This window comes from Saccoglossus kowalevskii, chromosome 6 (assembly GCF_978046115.1).
Source record: "Saccoglossus kowalevskii chromosome 6, keSacKowa6.1, whole genome shotgun sequence".
Lineage (NCBI taxonomy): Eukaryota > Metazoa > Hemichordata > Enteropneusta > Harrimaniidae > Saccoglossus > Saccoglossus kowalevskii.
The window spans coordinates 29023172-29039768 of NC_140646.1; the positions used below are offsets into that span (position 1 = coordinate 29023172).

At 33.5% G+C, this 16597-nt stretch overlaps 1 long non-coding RNA gene across 1 annotated transcript; it reads left to right on the forward strand.

Annotated features, from left to right (window-relative positions):
* Positions 1 to 7002: 7002 nt before the first annotated feature.
* Positions 7003 to 15717, forward strand: LOC146742214 (uncharacterized). The gene is made up of 3 exons (XR_014929834.1): positions 7003 to 7197; positions 12478 to 12576; positions 15631 to 15717. It is a non-coding gene; the product is annotated as an uncharacterized LOC146742214 (long non-coding RNA).
* Positions 15718 to 16597: the final 880 nt, after the last annotated feature.

Sequence of the window (16597 nt, forward strand, 5' to 3'; positions counted from 1 at the left end):
CAGTTTCTCATCCCCTTGTGAATTGGCAATTTGAGTGATAGTCTTACATTTCCCCCAAATCACGTTGCATTGTATATTTATGTTTGCTAATGTATACTACAGCTTTCTTTGCTATTATGTGTGAACTTCACTATATACACCTGACCAGAGCGTTTGAAGGGTTACAGTCATCGTGAAGCATACATTTCAATTTTGTGTAAAAATTGCATTTTATACATATGGTGTATATTGCATAGAATTTGTATCAAACATGTGACTGTGGCACTTTAAGGTTGAACAAAAACAAAAAAAACATTCTATATATTACAACCTATTTTATTGCACATTAAACTAATTTGCCCTGGAATCATGTTTTCCATTTTATCATTTATTGTTTTTCCAACATTCAAATCATAAATTCATACATGCACCCTTTGTGTTTTTTTGGTGCCTTGTCTTTGTAAAGTGGGAAACTTTGATTCCTTGGCTTGGTAGTATATTCCCCAACAATTAAATGGTTTATCCAAATGTGATGTTACAATATGTATACCATGTAATGCTTTGTGTTTTTTTTTAATATTATAAATAGACCATTTCATTTTACATGGAAAGTCTGGTGTTACAGGTCAGGGTTAGGAAGCTTAAGAAACATTTACTCTAATAACTCATTATAGACTGAATATATTATCTGGTATAAATCCAATTACCAGTCCAAAATGACTTGGCGTGAAAGAGATTCTGCTACCTCCGATTCTAATTTTATTTCATCCTACCTGTTTTTAATTGTCATGCTGTGCATGCCACACAATTTTATTGTTGGAATGTTTGCAAAAATTCCTGGAATAAAAAGGTAATATAGTGTCTCTATATAATTGCAATAAATGTCTGTTTTATTTAAAGCCATTGCCTCTGAATATTGCACTTGTATCATGTTAGACATGTGTATCTAACCATATTTATAGTATGGAACAAGAAATTGTGCTAATTTTATATACACATACTATATTGGATATGTCATCCATATGCATGTACATGTGAAAGTTGTACATCTGATCTTGGTATGTGTAACCACTTTCCAAAACATTGAAATTTCAAGATGTGCAAAATTAGACTCCAATGTGAAACTAGTTCACAAGATGCAATATTTAACTGCATTCAACTGTACATCTTTTTTTTTCCTAGATGAAGATAATTGATCTGTGTTGAGCAGTGGTTAGCGCCACCTAACATTGAGGGAGAAAATGCTTAATTTGGCCGTTGAGGGAGACATTTCTCATTGTGGTAGAATAGACTTTTTGCGGTAAACTGATGTACATGAAGAATAACTACTGGTATATATCTGTTTTATACTGTTCACGAATTGGGTATAAATCATGCAGTTTAATACTTAAAGAAGTGAGTTGTGCATGTGCAGTTATGGGATTATACAAACCTAGATCCCCCCCCCTCAAGATATTGATTCGCCCATTTTTAAGATGTCTACGGCGAATGACCAAACCAATGGCCTGAGGGCATTTATGGGTGTATGGATATCTCTCAATTTTTACAATGCATATATTCTGGACTGTATGTGCATAGTTCTATCAAGTATTAAAACTTGTTTATACAATGGAATTCTTCCACATTGTATCCAAATACATGCCAAAATTTGAATTTTCCATGAACTTTAAGGCAAAGCTTGATTAAGTGATAATTGTTTTGTATATTTATGTATTACTTATAAAATACTACACAATTGTATATGTTTTATGGTCTTTAACATTAATGGAGACTACATTGCAAAAACGCTTGTTGACTCAGTGACTCTTGGCTCATTGGAAATATAGGCAATGAAACATGAAAAAACATTATCTCTGAGCAAGATCCATCACATTCCACAAAGACATCGAGGATTTGAGACTTAATTTTTGCAGAAGGTCCTGTTAACAATTTAGTGAATAGTCAGATGAAGATGTGGTCACTTATACCTGTGTTTAGCATTTCTATTTTCTTTTTGCTGATTTCCTCGTAGCAGCTTCCAGGATGGTGGCATCAACCCCAAGACGTGACTCTTTCAATCAAAAGCCCATTGATGCTCTCTCCAATCAATACACAAACTACAAGGAGAGAGGCAGCAACACTTGCGGCCTAAAAGAATCACGTTCAATAAACTCATTCACTAGTAAGCGAAACAAACTGACAAACAGAACACTATTTAAAAAGGTTATTTCGCTTTCAAGACCAATTTGAAAGTTGATGTAGAAGTGGAGGTACAATCTTATCCCGCCGTATCCGTATCAGATTTAAAGAGACAACAATTTAGAATTTGACTTAGTTCAACAGTATACACATTTGTAGAACTTTGCAACAATGTTAATAGATACAGGCACACTTGACTGAAAAGCGTTCAGTGATTCTTGAAGTATTCTTCCAAGCGTCTTTGTCTCAGGTCTTGGTCTCCTAGACCCTTGGTTAAAATTGAACTAATTCTTATTTTAAAGTACCCAGTGTCCCCATCCTGTCAGCGGAGGGCACTGTATCATATAAAACATCATATGACCGAAGGATTTATAATCTGATGAATAAAACCTTAATTTGTCTACAAGATAAATCTTGTACGAATATATGGTATTATCATGCATACAAGTGTGTTATCCACTTATTTCTATTGTTATAGAAGTGAAAATATCAGTACTACTTGTACAATTGAAAAGTGGACAGTGTAAATTAACCTTATTCATTCAGGATGAAACATATTAAAACATTGTTCCCCAATTATATGTAGGTATTTCAGATGTGTTTCCATAAAAACTATGTACTTCCATAATATTTATGCGAGTGTGCTGAAGAGATTTGTGATTTAGCCAATGGATATGTCCCAAACTCACTCGCGTACGAGTAGCATTGCATTTCGTCCGAGGCTTCCAGTGAAAGTCTCTACTTTTCCTCCGTCAAATTCCATCACTATTTCCAACAGAACTGTATCATATGATACAAAATCATTGCACTCTGAATCGATAAGTAATGGCAAGACATTTGTCAATAGTTTTAATGCCACAATAATGAATATTTTGACAATTTAACTACTCATTCAATTATGAACAACATTTAATATTTTTAATATCTGATTGCCACATACAAATTTATAATGTCATTAAATTCCAAAACAAATTTTCAATTTGAAATATACTTTGGGTATAAATTATTGTCTTCACTATTATAAATCCCGTCATTTATATTAGATTTCTGCATAAGGTGCATGCTGAACTAACCTAGAAAATATGTAGTTCGAAGTTAACAAGTAGAATTAATATAGTAATCCAATAAGTTCGAAAGAAAGGGACATAATGGCTCTACATAAAACAAAGTCTAGTGTGCATTTCATACTAAGCATATTGCAAATATTGATTTTGTAATATATACCATCATCGAACAGTCCATTGTCAAACCTGGTACCTAACACAATGAATAGCGTGTCTGCCTAGCATAAGGTAGATTGTGGTTCAGACTCTTAGCAGTTCTCAGACAGATATTATGGGTCTCAACAGGTGACTGACTTATCTCCTAATGAGTGAGCAGATCTATTATTCTATAGTTCACCCTTCAACTGCCTCACCTATCTTGCTGGACTGGTCATTGCCTTGAATGGTGTTCTCAGAGGCACAACACATATTATTAGGGACACACTACTTAAATATGTTTCTTCCATGGAGAAGGTGAATATGACACTGAAAACCAGCTTTGCATGTTGTCTACTAATTTAAGCAATGCACACAACTAAGATGCACGATTGGAGTTCCCGTGTTTTCTGTGCTGACGTCACTATTGATCATGTGTTGGTAGAGGGTCATTTGTTCTCTATGACTTCGAGAAACTCCCCCAGGCAGTAACATGTCATGACTGGTAAATGCATTTCAGTCTCCTCACACACTTTGATTTGCGAGCTGTTCATATTTCATATTGAGTTCAAAGTTACAGGCACACATACACACATATAAACATGAAACATTGGATACGTACTCGCAACTATGGCCCTGTAAGTCTAGCCTTGTTCGTTTGGGTACTTCATATGTCATGGGTGTATTGAATATCTTGTACAGAGTACATCTGCAATATCTCGTTTATATCAAGTTTTATCACTTTAGGTACTAGTCTCATTCCAGTATTTAGAAATATTCACTGGGACTGATGTGTTAGAACAATTATCACGACCAGAAACATAAATATCGTAGAGGAACGACTTATGACGTCATGTACCAATTCTACCCCAGAAGAAATAATATGGGCAGATAAAATGAACGAAGTCACAGGTTCGAGAAAGTTTAGCATTAAAATCTTTTCTTTCCCCACAGGATAACCTATTTCAATGTTCTTGCAATTTAAAATTATTATTTTTATAATATGCATAATACAAGGAGCATACATGGCACTTCCAACGCCATTGGTGATATTGCTATGGTAACGTCTCACTATGGCATTTATTTACACATTATGTAAAGTGGAAATAACATATCCAAAAGTCCTATAGGGAAAATGTAAACTCAACTACAGCCGTAAAAGCTGTGCGAAGTTTGGAGTAATAACAGGGAAAAATCATTAATACAAATTGTAGATTTTTTATTACATAAAAAACTACAGAAGTATTTTCTAACACCATTATTATTGGCGAATAATATATTCAATTATTGTATCTTTAACTTTAATTATTCAACCAGCTGAAACATATGCCAGTACGGAAGGAAATTGTATTAAACAGAGAATTGTAGTGTGTATTGCTCGTAGAGATATGTTGGGACTCGTTTGTGGATTATTATATAAGCACACCCTTAGGGATCACACGTACGCTTACACATTGAATATATAAAAAACTATTTTACTGCATTAGTATATGTTGTTAATATGTGTTCCGCACTGCTCCAGGGAAGATTACCCACAATTCACTATATTGATATTTGTCATACAGTGCACTTTAATTGAATGAACACAAGCTTCAAAACCCCATTCCGACTATATACTGTAAAATAGTTTATTTAAGCTAGCATTAATTTTGGCTGAAAGGACATTTTGGCTGTTTTTTATTAATTCCGTATATATATGATGATGATCGGCGGTAATTAGTGCCATTGTCAAACCTCATAATTGTGATTCCCACTAGAAAATTGGGTTGTGGGAAAATCAATGTTTATCAACAACATGTCGCACATTCGCAGCGCGACGACCACTGACCTTTAAGGTCCTTTCAAACGTTCGCTAGATTTTGAGAGGCTGCTTTATGTAACATGACAATACACAGCTGTATCAGTTACTATCATGGTCTAATTGATTGTGTCTCAGTGGTGAAATGACATATCGTAGTTAAAAAACAAAAGTGTAGCAAATGAACTAGTTTCAACTAACAACGATACTTCGTCAGATTTCGTATCGTAATGAATAACAACTACGTGAATGACGTCACTGACCACTATGTTATATTATTTATGATGACATTCATTTCAGATAAGCTGAAAGTAAGGCTATTAAATTAAGGGATGGAGTGACAGGTTGAAGCTGGTGTTTGTAAGACTCAATGACGTAAAATTGATGTTAGAGTCACGACACAACACAAAATAATGCAGTTGTCCATCATTATTTTCTGTGCATGTTATTTGTGTTTCAGTTTGCTTGTTTTGTACTTATTGACTGTCATTCAGCCATTTATTTTGTGTTGTTCGATTTCCCATTTTTTATGTATTTTTAATCTTATGAGTTTTGTGATCAATCGGGCATAGTGCTCTCCTAAAGCTTTTTACACCACAATTATGGTCAAAATGTTTATTTAACTATTTGCAATAAAAGAACATAACAATTAGCAATAACAGTTCATCATATGCCATACCAAAAACGTTTTGGTCATTATGTCGCTGATAATGCTATTATTTTTAACAACTCAAAGTGTACATGATTTCTAGGAATGGTATATTTATCTATACCAATTATTTGACATGTCACATACCACCTCGTTATACTGGAACTCTTTTAGATGCAACCTCGTTATATATTAACCTATTTTGCACATCCCCTTGTTATACTGAACCGCCTACAAATACCAACTCATGATCATACGGAAACCATTTTACATGCCACGTTGTATTAATCCCGGGCACATGCCACCTCTTCATAATGACATACCACTTCATTACACAGGACCCCTTCACACACAACATTTTTATATTGAGCCCCTCTCATATGACACCTTGTTATACTCAACACCTTTCACACACCAACTCGTAACAATGAAAATGGTTCTTCACATACCACCTTCTTATATTGAACCCCTTTCACAAGCCACCTTGCTATACTGAATACATTTCACATACCACCTCGTTATACCGAACTTTTTCATATACCACCTCGTTATAACACCTTAATATGCAACCTCTTTATACTGAACCCACCTCGTTATAATACACTTCTTTTCATGCCACTTCTTTCTATTGAACCCCTTGCAATTACCAGCTCGTCACACTGAACCCCTTAGTAAACCATCTCATACGAAATTAGCTGTAATTTGTTATCAGTTTTTATAAAAACATAAATTAGTCCATTCTTCAGACAATATTTTTTTTACTCTCGTTTTTATTTCATTTGTAATATTGAAATACGTATATATTTCATTAAAAAATATGAACAGATGCCGTACATTATTCTGTAGTTACAGTGTGCATCATCACATAAGCCAACTCTGTTGCGTTAGTGGCATTATTGAACCAATCAGAAAGTTCCTTGCAGGACGTCCTTAGACGACTGGGATGGAACGATAGAAATGATGACATTACATCAGACATTGTAATATACACCAACAGTTAATGAATGTGTGGTGATAATTATCCGTAAGCAATCCAACAAGTCGGTGCATCAGAGCAATCGTTTATTTTAATTAATTTTATTTTTAGAATGTATTGTTGCCTCCTAGCTCGTCCACCTACGGACTCATTGGAACAGTCCGCTCTCGACTCCATTCCTCCCCATCTATTTGATTTCTAACACTGTGGCCTGCCGTAAACTCGTCGTACATTGCCTCGGTGGCAACAGGGAGCTAACACAGGATAAGTATTTGCAGATATTAACTTTCCTTGTGGGGTCGGACCTTGAGTAACAATTTAGAAACACACGGTGGTCAGAACTGGGCGTTTTCATTTATATCCCGTATCATACTGTGAATGTGTGCCGTAATCTCGTGCTGTCATCTCAACTGTAAAGGTAGGCAAAGAATGGCAATACGCGTTGACGATAAAACGAATAATATATTCTAGCGTATAAATTTATATTTGAACATGAATGTCGCTTACGCCAATCAGTAATTCTTCTTTAATATTGTTGAGGTGTGCTCGTTAACATTTTGAGATCGTTATTTCTATAGCTTTGTTGAAGGATTGTGACTATTGATATTGTGTGAACTATTTGATGGCATCGGGAAATATTTAAAAATTTGTTCCGGACTCATCCTCCTTTCAAATAACTGCTGTTTGTACTAATTTGAAACAGAGGTATATCGTTGCAAATCTTGTTTCATTAGAACACTACTCAAAAGCGTTAGAAAATGATATTAGAACAACCCAAATAGGAAGCCGAAATGAACATAATTCCTCAAGTTCAGTTCAAAACATATTTTATATAGCAGTGGAAAGACCCCAATAACACTTTATTAAATATAACATTAAAATGGCGTGCTCCCTTGACAATAGTTGCTTCATTGACTACATTGAAGAAAATTGTAAAAGGTAAAAGACAATGAATACATTTTGTTATCAACAAATAGTGTATTTGAACCCATCTGATAAGTTCTTTTATTTTTTGAAAAATGAAAATATATAATTGGTTTCTATCTTTGGCTGTACTTTCGTAAATATGCACAGAAACAATTTAAACTATGCTATTGTATTATTGTCAATTCAATATATTTTTTTGCTCAAATTTAATTTTCCAATTTCAATATTTAATGCGTCGAAGCATAATTATCTTGACGTTCAACAGCCTCGATGATGAATGAACACATGTCCTTGGTTGAATGTCTTCGAACAATCATCGAGTATCGCTGTTATCGGGCAATGTTTATCGCAAACTAAAGTTAACTTTGAATAGCGTTAACCTTGAAATTTCGGTTAACATATTGTGAAATGCAACAATTTGCCAAATGGCATACTTCGCCACGTATTGAATAAACAACCAAGTGATATGGTTCAAAGCCAATTAATAGACAATTTTCTGTTCAATGCGAGATCCCGCGTGAAATTGAAGGTGACAACAGGACAAACAAAGGTGTTGTAGTGGCGTCAAAACATAGTACGATATTTCCACATTCAATGATAGCCAATTATGTCGAAGTCTCAATTATGTCTCAAAGCAATATTTTCCTCTGAAAGATCGCCATTTTGACATTGAGCTATAGGACGAATGCAGGTTCATGATAAAATTATTCGATTTTTGCAACAGACGTTCGGTCCGCACCTTTAGTTTTATGCAATACGCGATTTCACGCAGTGAACGGCAAATCACCAATTAATTAAATGATTGCATAATTGTATAATTAAAAAAACCATAAATTCATTATACTTTCGGGAAAACCCACAAAACATCTATTTAAACAATGTAAACCCAGTGAATAATATTAGCTTTCCAGGCAAAATTCACAAAGACAATTGCATAGTTACAATGCACCAATACATATTTATTGTTATCGGTAAGACATTGAATAAATTGATAAATCTAACAAACACATTGTATTCTAGTGGCACGTTTTTTGTGATATCTCAATTTTCTCGAATTTTGTAGACCGATATTTCTGTCCATTTTGTACCAGGAATAACCTACCCCAATAATTATTGTAATGAAGTACATGTAAAATAAATTAAAATATCCATCGTATACTCATTATATATGTGAATAGAAATCAATGTAGAAGTCAGATTTGAATGGCAGGTGACAGATTTAAATTGTCCCAGCTGTCGTTGACTTGCTTAATAGTTGCAATGTTTTCTACTACTATTATGGAGTATTTATTCCTTGAATGTAATATTTAAAACTATGACAATTGCGTATAAGTCAGCTGCTTAATTTGCGTGAATATTTTATTAATCCAATTGGAAGAACAGCTTTCAGATTCAGTGTTTACAATAAATTGTTTGTTGACCAAATACCAAACTGTAGCTTGTTTTAATAACACAAATAAGTCAATATTTTATTACATAATGACAAAAGTAATGTAATATGTACCAAATCAAAATGTAACTTGTTTTTTTAACATTGTATACAATTTAATTAGTTTTACACGAGTAGCCGCTGTTGTGTTTATTGTCGGGCCATTGGCGATTTATCATGCACGTTTTCACTGAACAATATATCATTGTTGACGAGAGGTGCCTTGATATTGTACAAAGTATACAATTAGTTTGTTCACGCCCGATTATATTTTTTAGAGATTTTTTAAATTCAATGAAATTTGTAAGTGTTTATATGTTCGTGAATTAACTACCACTGTCTGCGCGCTCGTCTTTCGTCATGTATACGTATATTTACATTTATGTGTGTGATCAGTGAATTGCATAAGTTGGATGTTTACACTAAGTTATAAACTGTATGTTCTACAGTGAGTTGGAATATCATATGTGAATTAAAAATACGATTATACTCGTCTTTTTCTCTCTACCCTTCTACTTTTTACAATTTTTAATCCTGAATGACCTCTGTAACAGCAAAAATGTTTTAGTTACATAGGTCATTATGATGTTCACTCAAGAATTATAATTTGCTGTATACCGATAGCGTAAATAGTGGAATACAGATGAATATTGTCCGTCTGTTTACACGCACTGGATAAGGGCTCATACCAAAACTGTTACCGCTACTGTTTTTTTGTTTATTTTAAATCTGAATCGAGTATATCCGAGGGCATTAATGTTTAAAAAATATAAAATATGTTTATTCGTAAATTTTTATACTACGATGCTTTCACGTTTTATGGGTGATACATGTTTTAGCAGGTTATGTATGTTTTCTATAAGAGAAAAAATAATAACCAATAATTATATACATGTGTTTATCCATTGTAACTAAAAGCATTGGTCAACAAACAGTTCGGTGAAACAGCACACATTTGCTGCTGTTAATTTGCATGATTGCAAATATTATCTAAGTCAAATAAAATGTCACCTTTGTCTGACATTTCAAATCATTATTCACCAGTCACTATTCACTGTATTTACTAGTTCTTGTTGTCAGTGTCACTACTTGTCAAATGCCTCAGACAGACTGGTCATTATAATTAAAATATTTAATAATGTCAGACAATACTCACCACTGGTTTGTTCTGTAGAAACTTAATATATCACGAACACGGATTTCAAGTCAAAGTTAATTGCTTTCCATGGTAACTAGCGGCAAATGGTTCGGATTAACACATATATTTATTATTTAAACTAATTCGAATGGCGACAGGAACATACAAAGAACGAGCAAGGTTGTCTTCGTGATCACTCGAAGTCATCTGACAATTAATTTTGCAATTTCAGCTCCCTCCTTGGTTACAGCCATTGCTGCTTATGATAATATTCATGTTGTTACCTTCTCGCGTGGATAAAATGACCTGGTAACACTGAATTATATATTAATACATTTGTAATTTAATGCTTTACATACTTGAATGGATGCTCAAATGTTTACACAAAGGAATTGAGTATTTCTTCCAAGGTTATGTTTGTAAGGACTGAATATCTTGCTAACATTTTACTATGAATTGTCTTTGCTCACATAACATGATAAAAAAACTGCATTCATGTAATGTTCATTAAATATTGGTATGAGTATCGTATTTGATTGGGACATTATAAGCCATTATTTGTTATCCTGTGAAATTGTTTAGAATCGATTTATATATATATAGCTTGTTTGAAATCGAATCTGTGACAACAAAATTAAATGAATTTATTGTATTAAATTTGACTGAATAATCAATACTGTAACATTGAATGCATATTTTAATACGATAGATATGACGCTTTGGGGAGAGCACTCTTATTACCATGTAATAAAGTGCTCTTAAATATTGTGTTTCAATTCCTATATGTAAAATAGATATGACGTAAATTCAGTTTGCGTGTAACAATGTTACAAATATAATATATTACGATGTATTAATGTATAAAACAGCTTAATACATGGAAATGTTGACTCTTACTGTTGTTATGTTGTAGTTGAAATGTATGAAACTGTAATATAACGCGTTTTAAGAAATTGTCGAGCATGGATCAACAGTGATGAAACATGAAAAGACACGGAAAGAAACAATACAGTAAATAGCAAATCGGGATATTTTTTATTCGCATATTTTATAACCGGACAAATAGAACAATTAGTTGATTACAATGGCAATGTTCCAATGTTGAATACATTGCTTTATCTTAAAGATTCTGATTCAAAATAGCACATCCAGCTTGGTATTCATTTTCTCATATGTATCAACTATAACTACTTGAATCTCTGTGCGAAATCATAGAATATAAGGTAACGAGTTCGAATATACTGGTGTATGGTCGTTTCCACGTTGTTAACTCGAAGTTAACGCGGATGCGTTTCACGCGAGAAAAGGTGAAACCTTGCGCTACACATGTATCGCAAGGTTTTAGGACGTGAATACCATCGTGAAACGTTCGGATGACTTTATTTAAATTTGTGAAAGATGCTGTTTTTTCTGCAACCACACCATTATACATTATTTCAACAAATTACAATGTTTCACAATTTACTTTTTCTTGTTAAAACCTTTATGTTAACTGTGTAATTTAAACATATCATACAATTTTCTCAAAAAAGACGTTTATATTAAACTAGTCTCCCAGTTTACAAACAATGACGACATTCTCATTTTTGTTGTGAAACTGTATCGACCATCATCATGTGATGAAGTGGATAACTATAATGAATTCATAATGTGCAAGAAAGTCCTTCATATGGTTTTTACTTAAGAGGAGATAGTAGTGTATATATATTATTGCCTGGATTACGTAGTACTGAACAAATATTCAATTGTAATCGAGATATGCGAATACATATGTATGCATGCACCATGAGTGAAGGTTTGCATTGTTAGGTTACTGCGTGTTTTGCATTTATATGGGTTGCCATGGTTTGTCATATTACATGTCGCCATCAATATAAGAAGTTCTTTGTGTTAAAATGGCAATAAGCCGTTCTTTTTGTTTTGTCTACAACTTTTTTTTCCACCATGACATTTGTAGTACACACATGGGATACGATGTACTGATAGACAGCTTGCAAATTGAACTTAAGTCGAATAATAACAATCATTTTCTAACTATTTGCATGCTGTTAACATACAAAATGGTACATGACAAATCACCATGTGTTTACTCATTTATTGGAAACAAATATATTTGTTGGATTAAATATTATGAAAACAATTGACGAACAATCGGAATTCACTAATCATGACGCTATAATTAATTCACATTTTTTTTTCTACAGATCTGAAGTAAAATTGTATTACGATTGTGTGGTATAAGATGCGATAATGACTGACAATAAAGGTTTACAATGGCGCACCCTCGACGCAGCAGATTTACAGTAAGAAAACATACGATTTATATTTCCCGAAATGTGCATTTTCTTACGGGAATTCCTAATTTTGTCAGAACAGTCATTTCAGGTTTTCTTCGTACAAAACGTGCCGTGATAATTATTGATAATATTCGAGTATATACAACAATTATAGTGTCACTATTTAGTCATTTTTGAACTTAAGCAATAAATATACAATGCACATTGTATGTACCATTTCAAATAGTGTGATGTCATGATAACGTTATGTAATGTGTAATGTAACATACTCGTAAAAAGCCATTTGCTTCGTTGTTTTCCAACCACACAATTTCACTTTGCATAATATATGACGTTTTGTCGAATGCTCCTTTCAACAGGCACTTATATATTTCGTTAATTTGTTTTACCAACCGCGTATTGTGTATGTGGCTGGCGGCTAAATAGTTATTATGCAAATATGTTCACATTCTCTCCTGTCGGCGATGGACTCAGTTAAAAACGATTCCAGTTTAATTGATTTCCTCGAGACTGCTTTTTTTTCATAATCACTTTAATAAATCACTTTTTATAATATCCAACCCAAACACGTTACAATTAAACACAATTCATTAATAGTTTCCGTTGGGTGATGACGTTTTCTACGCAGTATCGATTAATTTTGCACTTTAAATTTACATTCAGTGACAAATTAATACTGCACTCAACAATGATTCGCCACATTTTAATGTTATTAGGAACTTCCTTGTCAAAGATAATATGTTGTTGTTGGGTTTTTCACAATTCTATATTAATTTTTTTTCAAGAGCGGGCAGTTGACCCGAACTGAATATATGTAATTATGTTTATTTCAACTTTCAACATGTGCCGGAAAGGTAAACCAACGATTCGATTCTAGGGTGAATATATGACGTAATCGTCGCATACAAATGTGTGTTATAATGAAATGTCAGATTGGTTTCCCATTTCAATATTAAATGCGGATAATAGATTACATGAGATTATCACAAGAGCAAGAGTGGACTCTGTATTATACTATTACATCGCAAGAAGCCATGAGTCAGGTATTACATGACCAATTCCGGTGTCAGAGAGAAAAATCGCAATTTCACAGAACTAGCTTAAAATATTCAAAAGCTAATTTATGCTGATCAGGCGTGACGTCTAAGCGCTTCCGTCAAAATATTACCTTTCTTTCCTACATTTATTCAAAATAAACTTTCAATCGGCATTATATTAATGTCATTGCACTATTCGAGTAACTTTTGTTACACTGAAATTCTCACATTGCAGTGATAAAAACTGTCTCACAATTTGTTTTTCACGGCGTAATGTTCAAACGATCATGCCAATAATGTCGTGTAATGTGAATATCGTGACGTTTACAACAATGATAGTTCACTCTATAGCGTTGTTACTCTAAATAATATGCACAATGTGTATGTCACCTTAGTAACAATGAAGTCCGAGAATGCATCAAAAACATCAACGGATACAATATGTCGTTTAGGATAAAGCAATATGTTGTATACCAATAATATTCAACGCACAATGCCTACTGTTACAAGTTATATTTAACACAACCAAGAATTTGCATGAATAACTCATCATAAATAACTCATTAATCATGTTGTGATTAATATTAAAATAAAATAAAGTTGTACCATAAACACAAATACTTTAACATTTAATTACATTATTAATGAACTTCCTGTTAACAGTTTGTAATTTCAGACGTTGTATGTTTATTTTACATAAAAACAAGATGGTCTTCAGGTCCCCATAAGCGGAGTATATGGTAAAATGCATTTGCAAGTTACTGCTAAAACTAAAACAACCATTTACAAACTAGTGAGTTTTTGTTTGATTATTCTAATGCGGCAACCTGAACCGACGAATTGCCTCTTTAACAGCATGTTCATAATTGATTGATAGTAAAACACAAAACACTCGATATATGACACCACTATATATATATATATGCCTATTAAATTTTAGCAAGAACAAACGAATCATTGTGCACAGCCCATTTGTCTTGTTTGACTAATAAACATTTCCAAAAATAGACTGCTTCTCTATCACGCGATAATGAGACGAGACATCACAAGACATCAAACCCTTATCAACTATATGACTGTAACTTGTCAGCTTTCAATAAAGAATATTTGCTGTCCGTAGGCCATTTAAGACTTCGGCTTAAAGCCATTACGCCGACCTTGCATAACAGTTGAATACTAATTTTCTCAATTTGCACAGTGACTGACATAGTAATTACAAGCCGGTAGGCTGGTTGACGATACGCTTTGCTCAAAAACAAACATATTTTCGACTTTTGCCATGGTAGGACATGAACGTGAAGCTAACGTCGGTTTATAACTAAAACATACGAAGTCTCACATACGAAGTTCGCAAAGAGCATTCAATCTTCTGAAGTCTATTCACTTTATTACTATACCGTATTTTGCGGTTATAATAACTATATTCACGCAAGTTGAACCTTTAACCTAGATTTCGATAAGATGACAAACTTTTTATTTCCGACCGTTTTGCGATTGTATTTTCTAGATTCTTTGATTGAACGCAGGATTTACAGTTCATTCAAAGTCTAAAGTTGCGTTCGGACATTGATACCGTGTAACAACGTCGGTGCCGGTGATCCTCTCGTCGGTGTGCAAATTAGCCAAAATAAAAAGCATGGTCATTTGAACTCTGATATTACAAGACTGATTTTAAGGACAATTTTAGCGGAGCGGATCGCCAATAAAGAATCTGATCGTTTCGAAGTATAAATGGGTATTTTTAACAGTTTAGCAAATTTGTTAATTAAATCAAGTTATTATGGGTTCTTGATAACACATCATTATATGGAATTGAATTGAAATGCTGCTTTGTGCCAATTAAAAAGTATATATATTGTTATTGCGCAAATGTATTCTCCCTTCATTGATTGAAATTACTTAGGGTCGCCAACATTATCAAAAAAAATGATTGTTTCTCTATTGTTTCTTTATTCTACTGTTAGAATAGAATGAGATGAATGTATGTAAGTAATTATATATCGTTACATGTGTTCTTCTGTAGGGCATTTAATTCTTATGGAAGTCGTGAAACACACACGCAAGATCGTACTGAATTTGCATTGCCTATTTATGATAGGGATGACACACATCTCGCAAACAACAAGAAGAGGGACATCAAGTTTAAATCTAGTGATGGTATGAAAGATTTGAAAGAGAAATCGTTCATTGAGATAACGCGTAACTTTGGGAAGAGTACTACAACCCACGGAATACCAAGAATATTCCAGTCATCGAGCTATCTCGGTAGTTGCGTATGGGCTCTGATATTCTTCACTTCGTGTGGCTGTTTTATTTGGCAAGCAACTACACTCATTTTACAGTATATGGAATATGGCGTCACTGTTAAGGTTTGGAAAACATGCATTTAATTGTTCACACCTGTAATTGCATTATATGAAACACATTGGTGATTTCTAAGCTCTAAGAAACAATCGAATTTACTGTTGTCTCGTCTTCAAGTTAGCCCATTTATATCGGTATGAAGCGTGTAATAAATAGATTGCCAATATGAACGACTCATCTCAAATGTGTGCTAACAGTGATTGTAACATTTTATTGCAGATTGACGTTGTTACAGAGAAGAGTTTACTGTTTCCAAGTGTAACAGTTTGCAATACTAACAAATTGCGGCGATCAGCAATCATTGAATCTACTTACAAAGACATCTTGATTGTGGATGATGACATAGTCAACCCGTATTATGGTCAGTATATACGTATCATTGCTAACGAAACCAGCCATCAAACCACTATTATGCTTTCTCTTTCTCATGATCAGAAAACCCATTTTATTGTAATAACTATGAAACCTAGTATAATATTAATGTGGAAGGGATATACTACTTTATATTATTCTTACAGTTCCCTGTTTGCAGAGTGATTTTGAATGTGACAACAGTGTTTTATGCGTAAAACTGTATCTGGTGTGTGATGGTGTAAACAATTGCCAGGACATGAGCGATGAAGCAA